This window comes from Phoenix dactylifera, unplaced genomic scaffold (assembly GCF_009389715.1).
Source record: "Phoenix dactylifera cultivar Barhee BC4 unplaced genomic scaffold, palm_55x_up_171113_PBpolish2nd_filt_p 000927F, whole genome shotgun sequence".
NCBI classification, from domain to species: domain Eukaryota; kingdom Viridiplantae; phylum Streptophyta; class Magnoliopsida; order Arecales; family Arecaceae; genus Phoenix; species Phoenix dactylifera.
The window spans coordinates 97,505-118,051 of record NW_024068287.1 but is presented as its reverse complement, the minus strand read 5'-3'; positions in this window follow the sequence as shown (position 1 = coordinate 118,051).

Genomic DNA, 20,547 nt, shown 5'->3' with positions numbered 1-20,547 from the left:
ATCTTTTACTTCCTATCAAAGTCGAAGGGTCCCTTAATCAGAGGTGTATTCATATATTTAATGTATGTTGGATATGATCACATGCATGTTCATAATAATAAAATAATTTCTAAAAGTAGTTATTGATGTGTGACCTATTGTGATGTCCTATAATTTGTGGAAAGAATTGAAGAATTTAGAAAACTAAGGTTCAAGCCAAGAAATCACGCGGTTGTCCTATTATATAAAACATGGAAAAGGTGTTGTTGTGGTTCAAATTTGGCCCGAGGATAACCACGTCGGAGGAGTCGGGTGAGCTGCCGGAGCACCGAGGAAGTCGAGGAGAGCTACCTCCTGCAGTCGACGGTGTAACTGCACAAAGCCTCACCGGTGTTTCTGGTGAGGGCCCTCCGACGATCAAGTTAGAGTGGAGCTTAATAGGTCCAGCCAAAAAGTTTCCTCAATATTACTTGTTGGGGGTTTTTATAGTTCCGGTAGAGGTACTCAAGTAGCGGAGGTATGGCCCGTTCCCATCCTGAGGGCGAGCGGCGCGCAGCCAGAGCTTGCTTGTGGCGCGCGGTAGAGTCCGTTCTCGGGAACGGTAAGGCATTGTCAGTTGTAGCAAGGTATGGCCGGAGTAGCATGACGCTGTCTTTGGACCGCCATGGGCCAGCTAGCAAAGCGTGGCGTAGTGGCATCGCTATGTACGACCATGTAGGAGGGCGTGGGCATGCACATGGGTGCGGCCATCGGCAAGGCCGAACTTGTTAAAAGGTCGCATCATGCATTTGGCAAGGTCGGCTTGACGGGTGCCGAGGTGTGCCCGGCGAAGTGCCCCGAGCTGAGCAGGGGACACTTGGCACCCTTCATAGCCGAGGGCTTTGAGTTAGGCTTTCAGAGCCGAGCTTAGATGGCTTGAGCTGCCACGTCACCCCGAGCAGAATCCGCCGTGGGGACTTCCTTGTGTTCCATGTGTGCATTCTTTTCCAAAGAGGTTGCTGGCTGGAATGAAGAGGGGGCAACTATTAATGCCTCGTCCCGTGAAGCATCCTGCCTGATGGAACACGAGAAGCCGGCCATTAATGCTTCATTCTCCGAAGCGTCTCGCCCAATGGAACACGAGAGCCAGCTATTAATTTTCCGATCTTTGGAGCACCGTCCATAATGATCGGCATCGAGTGCCGCAATCCGGAAAGATTTGTTGAGGCGGTTTCGGGGCCTGCCATGTGGCGGAACTTAGCTCGTCTGATTACTTGGGCCATCCGATCAGAGCTATTGTAGTGGGCTATATAAGACCTAGAGAAGGTCCTAAGATCGTTATTCGATCCTTTCCGTGTCTACTTTTTTTTTCTGACCGTCATTGCTGTGGTATTCGATCCTCGTCGACCTTTGCATTGAATGCTATTCGTAATCTCCGGCGATCGTCCCGCTTCGTCCCGCTTCTCCCCGATCATCTTCTTCGGCGAGCTCTTCGGGTTGGCGTTTTATCCTTCTTTCGATCGCTCGGAGAGTCTCGTCTTTTCTCCTCTTTATATTTCTGTGAACAAGGTAATGAGTTCGCCTATGAGGGTCCTAATATTCGACACAGGTTTGTCCCGAGCTCAAACTTCTTCCGGTGCGTGGGAGACTGAGCTTGAGGCAGGACTGGGTCTACATGGGACTGGCTTGCTTTTGAGTGATGAGGATTTGGGTACGGTTCGTTCCTAATTCTTCCTTCCTCCGGAGTTTGTTCTCGAGCTCCCAGACCTCGGCAGGCGAGTCACCAATCCTCCTAAAGGTTGGATCGGAGTGTACATAGAGACGCTTCAAGCAGGGCTGAGTCCCTCTGCACGAGTTCGTGGGAGAGCTTCTGACGGCTTCTTGTCTTGTGCCTACATAGCTCGCCTCGAACTCGTGGAGGATGATAATCGGCTTCCTCGCTCATTGCCTTGTGCACGGTCTGTCCCCCTCAGTAAACGTCTTCAGGAGTTGCTTTATATTAAAGGGCAACCCCGCAGACAAAGGATGGTGGTACTTCTCCTTCCGAGGAGGCCGTAAGCTTTTCGGAGGTATTCCTACCTCCATCCATGGGAGGAAGGACAATTTTTTTCTTATTTTCTCCGAGCGGTCGTGAGGGTTTAATCCGACCTGAAGCTTTCCGCTAGCCTTGGCGAATAATAAGCTCCCACAGTTGTCGCAATCCGAGCAGGGCATTTTAGATAGTTTGCTCGGGCTAGGGGGAACTCCACAACTCTCCGACCTACTCAGCGAGGAGGCTTTGGTAAATCTTGGCCTGAGCCCAGCTTGCCCCGAAGGTAAGAGTAACTTAGTTGCTCATTTTTTTTTCCATACTGGGTCCTAATAAGATCTTTTGTCATCAGACATTGCAGGGATGATCTTCAACGCCAAGACATTGATGGCCAAGTATAGGAAGAGGATGGCCACCTCGGAGGGGGCTCTACCCGAAAGAAGGCCGAAGAAGACTAGAGTTAGCTTTGACTCTAGGATTGAGCAGAGTGGGCTTAGGGCGATTGTGGTTGCCGCCCTTGGTCAAGTTGGATTTGATCAGGCTCTTGCGGCGGCGGTCGAGACGCCCTTATTAGCGGCAAGGGGGAGCCCTTCAGGTTCAGTGGTGGCCATGTCCATTGGCCAAGTCCAAGAGGCCGAAGAAGCTATCCAGCTATCTGAATCAGGTCTCAAGTTGGGGAGCGGTTTCGAGCTTCCGACTCCTTTTGTGGGCCCGACCCCTGCTGAGGTCGCGGCTTTTCCTGAGGCTCCGACCTTTGCTGGGTTTTTGACTCCTCTTGGGGTTCCGACATCGACCAAGGTCGACTCCATTCCTTCCGAGTTTGGGATAAAACAATCGTGGCATCAATGCCGCATATCTAAGGGCGACTCGGCCCTTAAGTCTGATGACGTTGCTCGCGAGCTCGTGCGCAGCATTATGCTCCCGCGTGATCGAGACGTAATGGAGGAAAACTTCGACAACTTTGTTCGTCATGTTTATTTGAACAGTGTCCGGGTGAGTAGTGCAGCCCTTCTGTTTATTCATTTTCTGTGCAAGTGTCCGACCTTCACTGACTATCTTTTGTGCCAGTCCCTTCATGTGGTTGACATGCTGATGTCTAGCATGCTCACCTATTAGGAGGAGATAAGGGCACTTAGGACAAGAGTCTGAGGAGCGGGCGACACTTGTTGAGCAACAGCGGTGTAGGATCGAGGTGAGGGTCGTAGTCACGGAGCAACAGCTTCGGAGTGCCAAGTGTTGGAAACCCGCCCACGCCGCTGATATTTCAAAAAATTTTCAGATGGCAGCGGAATCGGCATGCACGGGATCTACGTTCATCGCATGAACGTTGTTTCGAGACCTTTCGTAATTAGGTAAGAATTAAAACTTTTAAAACTATTAGGAAGATCAGATCTTCACCTTGTGCGGGTAGATGATCACCGCAAATCTGAATTCGTGGTTTTTGGAAGAGGGTTCGCTTGAAGCCGTTCAAACGTCCGGCCTCTACGGGTATCCACACGAAGCAGGATCCGATCCAAGCTTTCTATCTCACCGGGGTGCTAGCTCCCTTGCAGAGATAACTTTTGATGGCTGATCTCCTCTCTTTCTTTCAACTCATGAATGTACTTGAGAGGAGGAAGAAGAAGGAAGAAGAAGAGGAAGAAGCAAGGCCCCTGCAGCCTACTTTCTTTTTCCTGCGTTGGAAGGAGGAAAGGAGGAAGAGGAGGGCGCCATGGCTTCTTTTTCCCTTCTTCTTGCTGGCGGCTGAACCAAGGGAGGGAGAGGGTGGCCACGTGATGGAGAGGAGGGGGATTCCTATATGCATTAGGTCAGCCCCCAAGAGTCCTCCTTTTATAACATCTAGGGCTCCTACAAGTTAGGAGCCCTTGATGTATTACCAAAAGGGGCGCCAGCCCCTCTTGTTGCCGCACCAAGAGATCCAAGGAGGAGGGGCGTGAGCCCCTCCCTCTCATGTTGCCCTAATCCTCATCTAATGAGGATTGGGAGGCCCTAATGTGGTTTAGCCTTAATCCAATTAGGCTTAGCCCAAGGGTGAACCAATTTGGATCCAATCTAGGCTAGTCCTAATCCAATTAGGACTTGAATGAACCATGACTCAATTGAACTCTTCAATCCTAATCCAATTAGGAGTCATGTTGATTCATTAGATTAATAATTAATTTAGACTTAAGGAATCCTAATCCAATTAGGATGTATTTAATTTTAGTCCTAATCCAATTAGGACTCTATTTGAATCCGAAGTCCTAATCCAATTAGGATTTCTAGGAATCCTACTCCAAGTAGGAATCCAATTTTAATTCAAAATTCCTAATCTCATTAGGATTGTAGGAATCCTATTCCAAGTAGGAATCCCAGTCCTACTCCAACTAGGATTCCCAGTCCTAATCCAATTAGGACTCTAGGAATCCTACCCGAAGTAGGACTCTTGTTTCAAGTCCAATTAATTAATTCCCTTTGTTCCTTTCTTCAACTTCTTATCAATCAAATTGATTACTTGTGATTCCTAATCACGATTTCAACCATCGGATCGGTCAATACTTCTAGTGTGTGTGACCCCATAGGTTCTATTCTGACTGGTAGTGAGATATATTGTGATCTCTATCACTATATCATTGAAAACTCCTTTCAATGGGTTGGAACGATTCCAACTCAACTCGTTAGGGTTTGATCGATCATCAAGATAATCCCTATGAGTCCCACCATCCACCAGTGACACCTAGCAGCATGTAGTGGCTACCCAGCAGAATGGAATGATGAACCTCTAGGTGCAGTTAACATGTGATACAGTCCTACTATCGTGGATCCCTACAGGACGGAGGTCATGGACAACTCGTCAAACCCCATCGTCTGTCATATGTCAAGATTTATTTGACTCGAGTTCGATAGTGGAAAACTCTTTCTCCACTTTATATTACTGCCCTGGCCAAGGTCTTAGAACTCAGTCTAACAAATCACATAGGATCACTCCTCTTCTATCAAGGTCGATAGATTCCATGTAAGTGCATACCCTACTCCTACAGTGAACTTACTGCAGCCAATCTACACTACAAGGACCCATATGACTAGAGACCATGTATACGTGTAGTCAAACTACAATAACCTCACTGTGAGTAGCCGAAGCACCGCAGGTCAAAGGACCAGTCATACTACTGCAACATCAAGCAAGTCACTGACGAGTGGATAGACATCCAAGTGACTTCTTGTCTTGGTCACGCTCAGTACCCTTGTTCTCTAACAAGCACCTGCACTATCACTTCAGTGTCCCTACACTGTGGACTCAAGTCTCATCCATCCAGAAGGAAAGTGATCTGTGCACTGATCGGATCGATCACCGTCCTCGTGATGATCCATTGATCAGGAGCATTCAGAAATTAATCACTAATGATACATGGCTCAAATTCTCAACTCTTGAGAATATGCATCATCTTATTAATTTCTTGGACGATTCATAGACACATAAATAATATGAATGAAAAGATGCCTTTTATTTATTCAATAATAAATAGTCAAGTACAAAATTATGTCCCTAGAATTAACAATGTGTCAGCCAGATTGGCTTCTAGGGCATACATCTAACAATCTCCCACTTGCACTAAAGCCAATCAGCCATAAACCTAAGCCCCATCTTCTCAAGATGCGTTTTAGTTTTCTGCCGACTTAGCTGCTTAGTGAATGGGTCCGCCACATTTTCTGTGGAGTCTACTCTCTGATCCTCTACTTATTTTCTTTTGAGGTAGTCGCTTATTAGGTTAAACTGCCGCTCTATGTGCTTCGATTTCTGGAGAGACCTTTGGCTCCTTAGCTAGTACTATGGTGCCTTTGTTATCGCAGTAAAGTGTTATGACATCTGATGACATTTCACCTAACTATGCAATGAATCCTTTTAAACCAAAAGATTTCCACTGCACCCTTAGAGACGGCTTAACATTCAGCTTCTAAGGTAGATTCTATAATGATCGGTTGTTTGGAACTCTTCCAATTTACTGAACCACCATTGCACATATTCTGATGTAGACTTTCTATCATCAATATGTGTGTATCCTTCTACCTTCAACTCTGATCTTCTCCCAAAGACCAAGAACAAGTCCTTAGTTCTTCTCAAGTACTTAAGACTATTTTTCACAGCTATCCAGTGCTTTTTGCCTGGATCTGATTGACATATGCTCGTGATATTCATAGCATGTACTATATCAAGTCATGTACATAGCATGGTATACATGAGGCTCCCTATTGCTTATGCATAGGGAATCTTGCTCATGCGTTGAATCTCTTCAGATGTGTTGGGGCACATCTTCTTGGAGAGATGAATTCCATGCCTTAGGGGTAAGAGACCCCTCTTGGAGTTTTCCATGCTGAACCTCTTCAGCACCTCCTCTATGTACATTTTCTGTGAAAGGCCAAGCATCCTTTTAGATCTATCTCTATAGACCTTTTATTCCCAAAATATAGGATGCTTCCCCAAGGTCTTTCATGGAGAATTCTTTTGACAACCAGACCTTGACCGAGGTTAGCATGGGAATATCATTCCCAATCAGGAGAATGTCATCTACGTACAACACGAGAAAAACGATAGAACTCCCACTAACCTTTTTGTAAACATACGGTTCCTCTTCGTTTTCGATGAAATCAAACGTTTTGATTGCATCATCGAAACGAGTGTTCCAACTCCGAGATGCTTGCTTTAGTCCATAGATGGACCTTTGCAGCTTGCAGACCTTGTGATCTCCATCACTGGAAGTGAAACCCAAAGGCTGTTCCATATAGATATCTTCATCAAGATATCCATTCAGGAAAGCAGTTTTCACATCCATCTGCCAGATTTCATAATCATGAAATGCTGCAATGGCAAGCAATGTTCGGATGAATTTTAGCATGGCTACAGGTGAAAAGGTCTCCTGATAGTCAATGCCTTCGCGTTGACTATACCCTTTCGCCACAAGCCTTGCCTTATAGGTCTCTACCTCTCCATCCGAACCTATCTTCCTTTTGTAGATCCATTTGCATCCAATAGGTACAATACCTTCTGGTGGGTTTACTAAGGTCCAGACTTGGTTGGAATGCATGGAGTCTAACTCTGACTTCATAGCTTCCAGACATTTCTCGGAATCGATATCAGATATCGCCTCGTTGTAGGTTTTGGGATCCTGTATGTGATCCCTATCTCCCACTAGGAACATTTCCTCGGTATCCTCTTCTAGTATACCTAAGTATCTATCGGGAGGATGGGAGACCCTACTAGATCTATGAGGTGGTCGAGGGACATCGTGTACTGGCTCTGTATGAATGGGTTCAATAGGATCCATGACTCGTTGCTTTTCAGAGACTTTCTCTTCAAGCTCAATTTTCCTCCCACTGCCTCTATCAAGGATAAACTGATTTTCCAAGAAGATGGCATGACGGGTCACAAACACATTGTGATCCTCTGAGACGTAAAAATTGTATCCTAATGACTCTTTAGGATATCATATAAAACGAGCACTTATGATCCTAGCCTCTAGCTTGTCCGCCTGTAGTCTCTTGACGTGGGCCGGACATCCCCAAATCTTGAGATGACCCAGACTTGGTTTCTTACCATGCCATATCTCATACGGTGTGGTAGGAACGGATTTAGAGGGAACTCTATTCAATAAATAAATCGCTGAAAATAGGGCATCTATCTAAAGAGACAAGGGTAAATCAGTGAAGCTCATCATGGATCGGACCATATCCAATAGAGTCTGATTCCTCCTCTCCGACACTCTGTTGAACTGAGGTGTACCAGGAGGAGTCCATTATAAAACTATACCATTCTCCTTGAGATAATCACGGAACTCTCAACTAAGGTATTTACCTCTTCGATCTGATCGAAGAACCTTAGTGAGTTTTTCTATATGTTTTTCTACTTCATATTTAAACTCTTTGAACCTTTCAAAAGTTTCATATTTGTGTCTCATACACATATCCATACCGTGAATAATCATCGGTAAAATGAAGTAAAAAATTACAACCCCTAGCCTGCACATCGAATGGGCCACACACATCAGTGTGTACTAGGGTAAGTATTTCAGTGGACCTCCCTGTGTCCTACAAAGGATAATTTGGCCATCTTTCCTTGAAGGCAGAATTCACAAATCAAATATGACTCGAAAGTCAATGAGCCCAAAAGCTCATGTTTCTCCAATTTGTTTATTTTGTCTTCTCCTATATGGCCAAGCCTGAGGTGCCTTAAATACTTTAGATTTATCTCATTTTTGGATCTATTAGATCCTATGGTATTCACTGTTTGCTCAGATATATTCACAGATACATCCATATGTATGTGATAGAGACTGTCAATCTTAAAACCATGTTAAATCAATTTAATTTTTCAAATAAATAAAAATCTTTCTATGCTAAATAAAATACAGAAATCAAATTTCTGCTAGCAATAGGTCACAGTCCCTAAGTATCCTGAGCATATCTGAAAAACCTTCTGAAGGTATGTCACCCTTCATGTACTTTATGCTTCCCATGTATGTAGGACAGTTCCTCTTCCAATGGCCGTCCATGATGCAATGGAAACACTTTTCCTTGCAATTGGTTTTTTTTTCTTGGAACTTCCTTACTTGGTGTTTTCTTAGTCTTCTGCTTCTTCGCAGGCTTCTTCTTCTTCCAAATAGACTCTCTCTTGAAAGTAGAAACCAACTTGACAGCGAAAACGATGCCCCTTGAACTTCTTCAAGGTTTCTAAGGTAGTTACCAATTTATTTAACAATTCTATTTTAGTGCATACAACCTTGTTCATATGGTAGTTTACTATAAACTATTCATATGAAGCTGGAAGGGATTGCGAGATCAAATCCGTTTGCAATTCCTTGTGCATGGTCATGCCAAGCTTCTCAAGCTTCTCTAAGTTCTTTATCATGGTCAAACCATGATCATGGACAGACTGCCCATCGTGCATCTTGGCTTTGAAGAGTCTCTTGGACACTTCAAACTGAGCTGCGTGACTCTGATCACCATACAACTTTTGCAGGTGATTTAATATGTCCCTGGCAATCTTTATGTTCTCATGCTGGCATTGTAATGCATTGGACATGGATGCCTTTGTGCAGCACCTAACTTTATTGTTATTGTTCGTCCACTTAACAAGCGTTTTACGCTGATCAGTGATCGGACGGATTGGTAACATGGAGATTCCATGGTCTAGCATATACCCAAATTTCTCACAATTCAAAACTATTTTTGAAATTTGCTGAGCCAATCTTTATAATTGGGTTTGGTCAAACGGTTGTTCTATAGGATATGAGTTAAGAGTCTAGAAGCTGACTTTATAATCCTCAGAGAGTAAAGATTCTAGTTAGACTTTTGTACTTGATCCTAATCTGTTCTAAGGTCTTTTAGAACAAATGTAACTCCCACTATTTTCTCGAATCCCTCACACTCCCCTGGTAGGGAAACGGAAATCCCACACGACTAGGGTTTCTAGTGGGTACTGCGGTCCCACCAATTTACATGCCACCTCACCTAACAGTTATTGGTGACACATAGATGGATGAGTGTACAACTCTTGTACAATGCTTCTCAAGTATGTTGCAGTGTAACTTGGTCTCTAAGCCATGAAGACCTCACCTAACAGTTATTGGTCCCATTTCTTAGTTAAGTCAGACCCACCGTATAACCGTAGGAATAAAGTCGTCATTGGGTCCTCACCTAACAGTTATTGGTGCCCAACCCCACCTTTACCCTACAACATCTCATGTCTATAGAGAGGTCCAGCTCCCCGATGCAACTTGACCACTGTATCCAGCCGAGACAAATCAACATCAGAAAGGCCTTAGCAGCTCTACTACAGTGGAAGACCTATTGACTTAATATTGGTTAATCAGGTCTTAGTGTTTGCAACTTGAGCTCTTCATAAGAGGTAATTAAACAATTGGCCAGGTAAACAGGTGGGAGGCTCCCCTTACTCAGAGAGTAAGGTCCTAATTAAGTAACCACCTTTCATGCTTTCCTAGACACCAATTAGATCAATTAATCTAATATGACTTGCTCATGTCGGTTCACTCTCGACTTGATTGAGGAGGTTTTGATTTAGGTCTCAATTGGGTTTGCTACATCACATGTAAACCTATCTACCCGACTCGCATTTACATCACATGCAAACGGCACATCACAGGCAGTTATAATCGCAGCATCAAATTAAAGTTAAACTTTAAATAGGTGATGATCATGGATTCTAATTAGGTCGTATTACAAGCACATGCACATCAATCGATCAAGTGGTCTTCAACTCTTGAATTGGTTCCAAGCCTCCTTGATTCGATCCTTGATCAACCCTTGATCCCATCGCCATCAACCGCTTGGATCACCTTTCATCTCATGCCTTTGCTTCAACTTGATCGTTGATGTACATCACATCACAGAAATACAACCAGATGTAAAATAAAAATAAAAATAAATTACATCTCCTTTTAGGAGGCACGCAGGCCTCTCAAAACATCAAATAAGATGCATGCAAGCATCTGAAAAATTACATGACATCGCAGATCACATCGCAGGTCATTACATTTGATACCAAAAGGGTTTGAATCCTATGATCATCACCGTATGCAACAATTATAATTTTCAGATCTGAAAACTAACTGATTGTATCATGACATAGGTCGCTGATCATGCTAATCATGATTCTAAACTTTGTAATCCCATTAACAATGCATTTAGAATCATCTTTTTATCACATAAAAATCAGCATGCAAAAAATCAGCACCCCTGAAAAATCTGCATGCAGAATTTTTCAGCATGCATGATCATTCAATTTTCAGATCCAATAAGCCTTTAGATATTTAATTCTTACCTTAATCTACGAAGCCTAGGCTCTGATACCACTGTTGGAAACCCGCCCACGCCGCTGATATTTCAAAAAATTTTCAGATGGCAGCGGAATCGGCATGCACGGGATCTACGTTCATCGCATGAACGTTGTTTCGAGACCTTTCGTAATTAGGTAAGAATTAAAACTTTTAAAACTATTAGGAAGATCAGATCTTCACCTTGTGCGGGTAGATGATCACCGCAAATCTGAATTCGTGGTTTTTGGAAGAGGGTTCGCTTGAAGCCGTTCAAACGTCCGGCCTCTACGGGTATCCACACGAAGCAGGATCCGATCCAAGCTTTCTATCTCACCGGGGTGCTAGCTCCCTTGCAGAGATAACTTTTGATGGCTGATCTCCTCTCTTTCTTTCAACTCATGAATGTACTTGAGAGGAGGAAGAAGAAGGAAGAAGAAGAGGAAGAAGCAAGGCCCCTGCAGCCTACTTTCTTTTTCCTGCGTTGGAAGGAGGAAAGGAGGAAGAGGAGGGCGCCATGGCTTCTTTTTCCCTTCTTCTTGCTGGCGGCTGAACCAAGGGAGGGAGAGGGTGGCCACGTGATGGAGAGGAGGGGGATTCCTATATGCATTAGGTCAGCCCCCAAGAGTCCTCCTTTTATAACATCTAGGGCTCCTACAAGTTAGGAGCCCTTGATGTATTACCAAAAGGGGCGCCAGCCCCTCTTGTTGCCGCACCAAGAGATCCAAGGAGGAGGGGCGTGAGCCCCTCCCTCTCATGTTGCCCTAATCCTCATCTAATGAGGATTGGGAGGCCCTAATGTGGTTTAGCCTTAATCCAATTAGGCTTAGCCCAAGGGTGAACCAATTTGGATCCAATCTAGGCTAGTCCTAATCCAATTAGGACTTGAATGAACCATGACTCAATTGAACTCTTCAATCCTAATCCAATTAGGAGTCATGTTGATTCATTAGATTAATAATTAATTTAGACTTAAGGAATCCTAATCCAATTAGGATGTATTTAATTTTAGTCCTAATCCAATTAGGACTCTATTTGAATCCGAAGTCCTAATCCAATTAGGATTTCTAGGAATCCTACTCCAAGTAGGAATCCAATTTTAATTCAAAATTCCTAATCTCATTAGGATTGTAGGAATCCTATTCCAAGTAGGAATCCCAGTCCTACTCCAACTAGGATTCCCAGTCCTAATCCAATTAGGACTCTAGGAATCCTACCCGAAGTAGGACTCTTGTTTCAAGTCCAATTAATTAATTCCCTTTGTTCCTTTCTTCAACTTCTTATCAATCAAATTGATTACTTGTGATTCCTAATCACGATTTCAACCATCGGATCGGTCAATACTTCTAGTGTGTGTGACCCCATAGGTTCTATTCTGACTGGTAGTGAGATATATTGTGATCTCTATCACTATATCATTGAAAACTCCTTTCAATGGGTTGGAACGATTCCAACTCAACTCGTTAGGGTTTGATCGATCATCAAGATAATCCCTATGAGTCCCACCATCCACCAGTGACACCTAGCAGCATGTAGTGGCTACCCAGCAGAATGGAATGATGAACCTCTAGGTGCAGTTAACATGTGATACAGTCCTACTATCGTGGATCCCTACAGGACGGAGGTCATGGACAACTCGTCAAACCCCATCGTCTGTCATATGTCAAGATTTATTTGACTCGAGTTCGATAGTGGAAAACTCTTTCTCCACTTTATATTACTGCCCTGGCCAAGGTCTTAGAACTCAGTCTAACAAATCACATAGGATCACTCCTCTTCTATCAAGGTCGATAGATTCCATGTAAGTGCATACCCTACTCCTACAGTGAACTTACTGCAGCCAATCTACACTACAAGGACCCATATGACTAGAGACCATGTATACGTGTAGTCAAACTACAATAACCTCACTGTGAGTAGCCGAAGCACCGCAGGTCAAAGGACCAGTCATACTACTGCAACATCAAGCAAGTCACTGACGAGTGGATAGACATCCAAGTGACTTCTTGTCTTGGTCACGCTCAGTACCCTTGTTCTCTAACAAGCACCTGCACTATCACTTCAGTGTCCCTACACTGTGGACTCAAGTCTCATCCATCCAGAAGGAAAGTGATCTGTGCACTGATCGGATCGATCACCGTCCTCGTGATGATCCATTGATCAGGAGCATTCAGAAATTAATCACTAATGATACATGCCTCAAATTCTCAACTCTTGAGAATATGCATCATCATCTTATTAATTTCTTGGACGATTCATAGACACATAAATAATATGAATGAAAAGATGCCTTTTATTTATTCAATAATAAATAGTCAAGTACAAAATTATGTCCCTAGAATTAACAATGTGTCAGCCAGATTGGCTTCTAGGGCATACATCTAACACCAAGAAGAAGGTACGGGCCGTTAAGGCCCTACTTAAAGACAAGCTCGCTCAGATACGAGGAATGAAGGCCGAGCACTCCCTGGCTCACTCGTTTGCTGCGGATCATATTTTCGAGCTTGAAGCTACTTTGACCCGTCTTCAGGACGAGGTCGAGGAACTAAGGCCAAAGATCGGGCGGCTCGAAAGCCTTTTGGAGAAGTATGCCCGCGAGGCTGTTGAAAAATTCCGTTAGTCGAAAGAGTATCTCGACGAGCTGGCGGAGGGGGCTGCTACTACAATGGTCCAGAGTTTCGAAAATTGTCGCGATCAAGTCCAGCAACTTGTTCCTGGATCCGACCTCAGTAGCCTTTAGCCAAATCTAGACGAAGCTGCCGAGGTGGTCGGCGGTGCTACAGAGGCCATTGCCGAAGCCAGGCCTGAGGTCGTTCCCGAAGTTGCCGCTGGAACGGCATCGGAAGCCATTCCTGAGGCCGGCGTCGAAACCCAAGTCGCCTTTGAGGCTAGCATAGGCGCCGCTCCTGAGGCTGCTAATGGAACGCAAGCCGCCCCTGATGCCGACGTGGAGGTCATCCAGGTTGACTAATTTCTTTTGTTTTTATTTTTGTAAAGTCAGCCGCTCGGGCTCTTTGTGTTTAGCCTGACCTCCAGGTCGGGCTTCCTTGTATTCGGCCCGTGGCCTCTTTCCGACATCAATAAAATATACATTCTTTCCCAGTATTTTGTACCTTTTGTAAAATGTTTGAGCTCCTTTTGCTTCGCCTTTAGAATCTGGCTGGGCATTTGAGCTCGTCCTGCTTTGCGTCCAGAACCGAACCTTGCAGCTCAGGTCTGAGCCTATCTTACATAGCAGGAGCCGTTTCAGAGATTTGCCAAAGTTCTTATGCTCGGCATCCGCTTTCATCTCGAAGATAATCTTTCAATAAAATGAGCCCGTAGCTCTGTGTTTGACATCGCAGACCACCTTGGGCCCGATTCAAAAGGCGATGCTGGTAAATAAGGAAAACTTACTCGAAACTAGCTCGAGAACAGAATTTCGTCCGAGGGTTGATTTCGGCTCGGAAATAACTCAAGACCTGCTCGAAAATAGAAATCTGCCCGAGGGTTGATTCCAGCTCGGGAATAGCTCGAGACCTGCTCGAGAGTAGAAATCCACTCGAGGGTTGCCACCAGCTCGAGAATAGAATTCTGCCTGAGGATTGATTCCAGCTCGGGAATAACTCGAGACCTACTCGAGAATAGAAATTCGCTCGAGGTTTGCCACCAGCTCGAGAATAGAATTTCGCTCGAGGATTGATTCTAGCTCGGGAATAGCTCGAGACCTGCTCGAGAGTAGAAATCTGCTCGAGGTTGTCACCAGCTCGAGAATAGAATTCCACCTGAGGGTTGATTCCAGCTTGAAAATAGCTCGAGAGCTGCTCGAGAGTAAAAATCCGCTCGAGGGTTGCCACCAGCTTGAGAATAGAATTCCGCCGGAGGGTTGATTCTGGCTCGGAAATAGCTCGAGATCTGCTCGAGAGTAGAAATTCACTCGAGGGTTGCCACCAGCTTGAGAATAGAATTCTGCCCGAGGATTGATTCCAGCTCGAGAATAGCTCGAGACCTGCTCGAGGGTTGCCACCAGCTCGAGAATAGAATTCTGCCCGAGGGTGGATTCTAGCTCGGAAATAGCTCAAGACCTGCTCGAGAGTAGAAATCCGCTCGAGGATTGCCACCAGCTCGAGAATAGAATTCCGCCGGTGGGTTGATTCTAGCTCGGAAATAGCTCGAGATCTGCTCGAGAATAGAAATCCGCTTGAGGGTTGCCACCAGCTCGAGAATAGAATTCTGCCTGAGGGTTGATCCCAGTTCGGAAATACTGCGGACGAGGGTGCTCTTCAACAGCTCCCTATTGACGCCGCAGGTCATCCCCCTACTCAGATCAGGAGCGCACTTATAGAATACTGCGGACGGGGGTGCTTTTTAATGGCTCTCCGTTGACGCCGCAGGGCGTTCCCCCACTCAGATCAGGGGCACATTTATAGAATACTGCGAACGAGGGTGCTCTTCAACGGCTTCCCGTTGACGTCGACTCAGATTAGGGGCGCACTTATAGAATACTGCGGACAGGGGTGCTCTTCAACGGCTCTCCGTTGACGCCGCAGAGCATCCTCCTACTCAGATTAGGAGCGTATTTATAGAATACTGTGGACAGGGGTGTTCTTCAACGGCTCTCCATTGACGCCGCAGGGCGTCCCCCTACTCAGATCAGGGGCGTACTTATATAGAGACAGATGACTTTGTCGATAGACCCTGCAGTGGCGAGGTCTTTGATGCTGCAGGGCGTCCCAAGCCGAGCTCGAGGGACGACTTTGTCGATAAATCCTGCAGTCGCGAGGCCTTTTGGCTCTCGATCGATACTGCAGGGCGTTCCGAGCCGAGCTCGAGGGATGACTTTGTCGATAGATCCTGCAGTCACGTTGGCTCTCGATCGATGCTGCAGGGCATCCCGAGCCGGTCTCGAGGGACGATTTTGTCAATAGATCCTGCAGTTGCGAGGCCTCTTGGCTCTCGATCGATGCTGCAAGGCGTCCCGAGCTAGGCTCGAGGGACGACTTTGTTGATGCATCAATATATCGCTTGTGCCGCAAGGGCAACCGGAGCGTGTCGAGCCCATTAGGGAGCTTCGGAGACGCTTTGGAGACTTTATTAATTGAGACATTCTGAAATTTAAAAACTCTGACCTGGAGGGGCTAAGGTCCCGTTCGGGGGTTATAGCTTACATCCTGGGTTGTCGGACCTGAACTAACGGGGGCGCAGCCTCGTCCCTACCCCCAAAAGTCAAATGCAACTAACGTGTGGGATGTGGATGGGCAGTATTGAGGGTGCCCGCACCGGGCAATTGTCGTCGGGCCCGTTGGACGGCTCCGGGCTCTGTCCGTCGAGCTCCATTCTATCAGCTTGGCCACAGACAAATTGACTCAGCAGGCCTTTTTGGACAATCGCTTCAATCTTATCACGGAACTGGTAACAGTCCTCCATGTCATGACCGCGGTCTCTGTGGAAGCGGCAGTATCTGTCTGAGCGCTTCCGCAACCCTAACGGTCGCATTTTCGGTGGGGGTCGGAGGTAGCTATGACCCTCAATTTTCATGAGGATCTCTGTCCGGGAGGACGTGAGGGGAGTGTAATCCGCAAAACCAAAGGGAGCGTACCTACCAGACCTCCGGGGAGATCTGCTCCTCAACCGACGGTGCCCCTTATGGCACTCCATAGCTTGACTCTAAAGCATCTGGACTCGCCGCCCCACTTCCTCTATTTTCCTGTCGAGCTCGACAAAGGATGAGGCTCCTACCAGCTGAAGGCTTTGAACAGCCGCAGTAAGAGTTTAAACTTGCTGAGCGAGTAGATGAAACTGCTCCGGCTGGACATGCGGAGTCCGGTCCGCTGGTGCGGGCGCTGCAAGGGGTGAATTTTGAAGAGAGTGGCCGGGTGGTGAGACCCAGCTAATTGACGCATTCGGAGCTCCAGGACTTCTTAGCCTCATGATCACGACTCAGTCCCTTCCTCTAGCGCCAAAAATATTGTGATTCAAATTTGGCCCGAGTGTGACCACGCCAGAGTAGGGTGAGCTGCCGAAGCGCGGAGGAAGTCGAGGAGAGCCACCTCCCGCAGTCAACGGTGTACCTACACAAAGCCTCACCGGTGTTTTCGGTGAGGGCCCTCCGACGATCAAGTTAGAGTGAAGCTTAATAGGTCCAACCAAAAATTTTCCTCAATATTATCTGTCGGAGGTTTTTATAGTCCCGGTAGAGATACTCAGGTAGTGGAGGTATGGCCCGTTCCTATCATAAGGGGGAGTGGTGCGCAGCTAGAGCTTGCTTGTGGCGCGTGGTAGAGTCCGTTCTCGGGAATGGTAAGGCGTTGTCAGTCGTAGCAAGGTATGGCCTGAGTAGCATGGCGCTGTCTTTGGACCGCCGTGGGCCAGCTAGCAAAGCGTGGCGTAATGGCATCGCGATGTACGGCCACGTAGGAGGGCGTGGGCATGCACATGGGCGCGGCCATCAGTAAGGCCGAACTTGTTGAGAGGTCGCATCATGCATTTGACGAGGTCGGCTTGACGGGTGCCGAGGTGTGCCCGACGAAGTGCCCTGAGCTCAGGGGTCAGGGCGTGTTAGAGAGGGTGCCCTAGGTTTGGTCGGGGCGTGTTGGCGAATAAGGAGGGCGCCCCAAACTTGGCCGGGGCACGTCGGCGAATAAGGAGGGCGCCCCGAGCTTGGCCGGGGCTTTCGGCGAGTATCCAAGGTTGGTGGAGCTTTCGGCGAAGTCCAAGATCGAGCTGATTCTGGGCCGGACCGAGGACATGTCTGGTCGGAGTTGGTGTCTGTTGGGCCGGAATTGGGTGGCCCTTTTGTTATGGGTTGGACGATCCATTCCGCCCCCCATCAGGTGTTATAATTTTTCTATTTTAGGTCTTAGATGAGGTATAGGTCTGAACCAACAAGTTTGTTCAAAAACTTGTCAGTTGGTATTGGTCTGTAATGTTCCTCTAAGAGAAACTCAGATCATAATATAGATATATATAGTTAACAGAAGATAGAACAAGTAGAGAGAGAGATACAGCAAGGCTGAACCTAGCCTAAGCAAGGTTTGTCAAACCCGTAATGGGATCCGTGCCGGTTGGCTACCGGTTCGATATGGGGTGAACCAGACGGTTCACCCCGATTCAATAGACTGTGGTTCACCCCGATTCAATAGACTGTAATTCAAGCCTTTTAAAGAGATGAGGGGGCCCGAACTGGTGCCAAACGAGAATTTCGAACTGGTGGGCAGTTCAAAGAGGATTTCAAAATTTAGGGCCGAACCGATCCAGCTCCCTACTGGTTCGGTTTGATACGAGGTGAACTGGGTGGTTCGGCTCAGTGCGGCATAGCTTGGGCCTAAGGAAATTCCATAGAATTGTGTGTTAAAGTAAAATATATCTTAGATTCTATCCTCTTTCCTCCTAATTGTTTTCTTCCATTATTCCAATTTGTCCTTCTGTTCTATAGTTCTCTCTCTTTTTCTTTTTTTCTGCATGTATTACAGCATCAGTAACCAATAGCTACATCTTATAGATGCAATTATCAGTGGTAAAATATGCACACTTTCCACTGGTCCTTTCCTAAAATTTTTCTAATTAATGTCTCTTCTTTTTTTTCTTCTGTATTCAACCTGAGATTTGACTGGACCCTTTGTTTAGCCTTAAGTACACACATTTGGACTTGAGCAGGGATCTATAAGGAGATATTACTGTGTATTAGAAAGATCTAACACTTAGAAATGCACGAGCATCCACACCTAATACACCCACCTGAGTTCGATGTAACATAGTGTGATTAGAGCCCTTGGACCCTTATCAAGCAGATGATAACTTGGCCTAACATCCTTGACTCGATCTCTCTAACCCTTTCAAATCCAAAGTCCAACTCGTATCCTTCCCTAATCCTATACTTTGATTTAGAGACCCTCTTTTTGCATAATTCTATATGGTGCAAGGTAGCTTCCTAATTTAGTTTCGCCTCTAACATTGTTGTTGCCTAAAATACTTTATAATATATCCTTTTTTGCAAATATTATTTCTTTTGTTTTTCTAACATGTTGATGGAGTGCGTAAAAGTAGATCGTTCTCAAGGGAGATAACTTTAGGGTTCTTTATTAGGCATATAATTGTATGGTCAGCTAGTTACTTTTTGAATCGATTCAGAAAAGATGACTGTAAATCAGATTTTTCTTCTAACCTTTCACCTTGTCCATTTTTCTAAATCAAAAATCTTTTTCTTATTGAAAGCAAAAAAGAAGTTTGCACTTCCTTAATGAAAACAAGAAAATGATACTTGTAACCCTACATAAGTATCAAGTCATGAACAAGATCATATATAAAAACATGTATCATAGTTTAATGCTACTAGTGAGATAGCAAAAAGATTTTGGCTGCTAAAACTAGCATACCTGGAACTTTGGCTTGCTGATATGCAGAGAATCCATATTGAGCAAGTCATCAACATCATCGAGCTCTACACAAGCATTTGTTATTGCATCAGCCAAGCCTCTGTCATCCATAGCATTGAAGAAACACCCTCTTTTTTTTGCATCGAGCACTAACTTTCCCCAAATTGACTCACTGTTAGTTAGAGTTGGGCCATTTCCTAGAATCCATAAACAGTGTCTGCCATGGAAATGCAACAGTTGCATATTAGATGATCAACTTAAATAAATGTTCTAAAATGAACTGAGTGGAACTAAACAACATTGAAGTCTGATTTGAAGGGAAAATTAACATACTTGGCCCTTGTAAGAGCCACGTTTGTCCGCTGAAAGTTAGACAAGAAGCCCACAGAACCTCCTGTATTGGTCCTTACTGTAGAAATAATTATAACATCTTCTTCACCACCTTGAAACCCATCAATAGTCTTAACCTTCACATGGAAGTCTTCGTACATATCATATGTGTTTCTTAGTTTTTCTTCAATTGCAACTACTTGCGCTTTGTATGGTGATACGACACCAACACTAATTTTCTGACCAGAAGTAAGAGAAGCTGCAACAAATTCAACAAAAGTAAAAAAAAAATTATAACCTTAAAATAACAAATAAAAGCAATAAATTGTACGTCTGAACATAGAAGGTTTGGGAAAAAAGTATAAAAACTGTTGAAAACTGGTTCAACAAGATAAAGAAAATTCAAGGTAAGTCAAATGTATGATATTTATACAATTTATGCTTTTATTAAAGCAGCATCAATGTTTTAGCCCTATAAACTCTATGGCCTGTATATGATTGCTTTTTGTTTGTCTCCATGCTGAAGTTTTCGTTAAGTAGTAACAGGAGAGAGGCAAGGACCAGATATTACTTTGTATTAGAAATTTGATGAATGATCTCTGTTAGTAATTCATTATGTGGCATTCTAAAACTTGCTTCTTTTGTCAAATGGTATCAAGACATCATTTATGACCAATTGGCATTATTGGATCACACCTTTTCTCGTCACCAAACTATCTCTTTTGACTACCTTGTAAATTTACTTCATTTTTTAATTATCATGCTCCTCTGCATTAACTGTCTAGAAAATGTCTAGGAAATAAGAGAAGCGACCATAACTATAGCCACTGAGCCTTGCCCCCCTATTTGAATTCCCCTTTCTGAATCCTCATTTGCTTAGCATTCTTATTTAGGTGTATGAAAAAGAATTTAGAACCATTTTTTAATTTGGCACGCTCTTCCTGTCAACGTAACATTAAACCATCCACTATATTCTCAGGGCTTGGCACCAGAATCAGCACTGTTAAAGAGAAAGAGTGAAAGTGCATAACTAAAACTAGAAGTATATTTTCGTGAAATTGACTCCAAA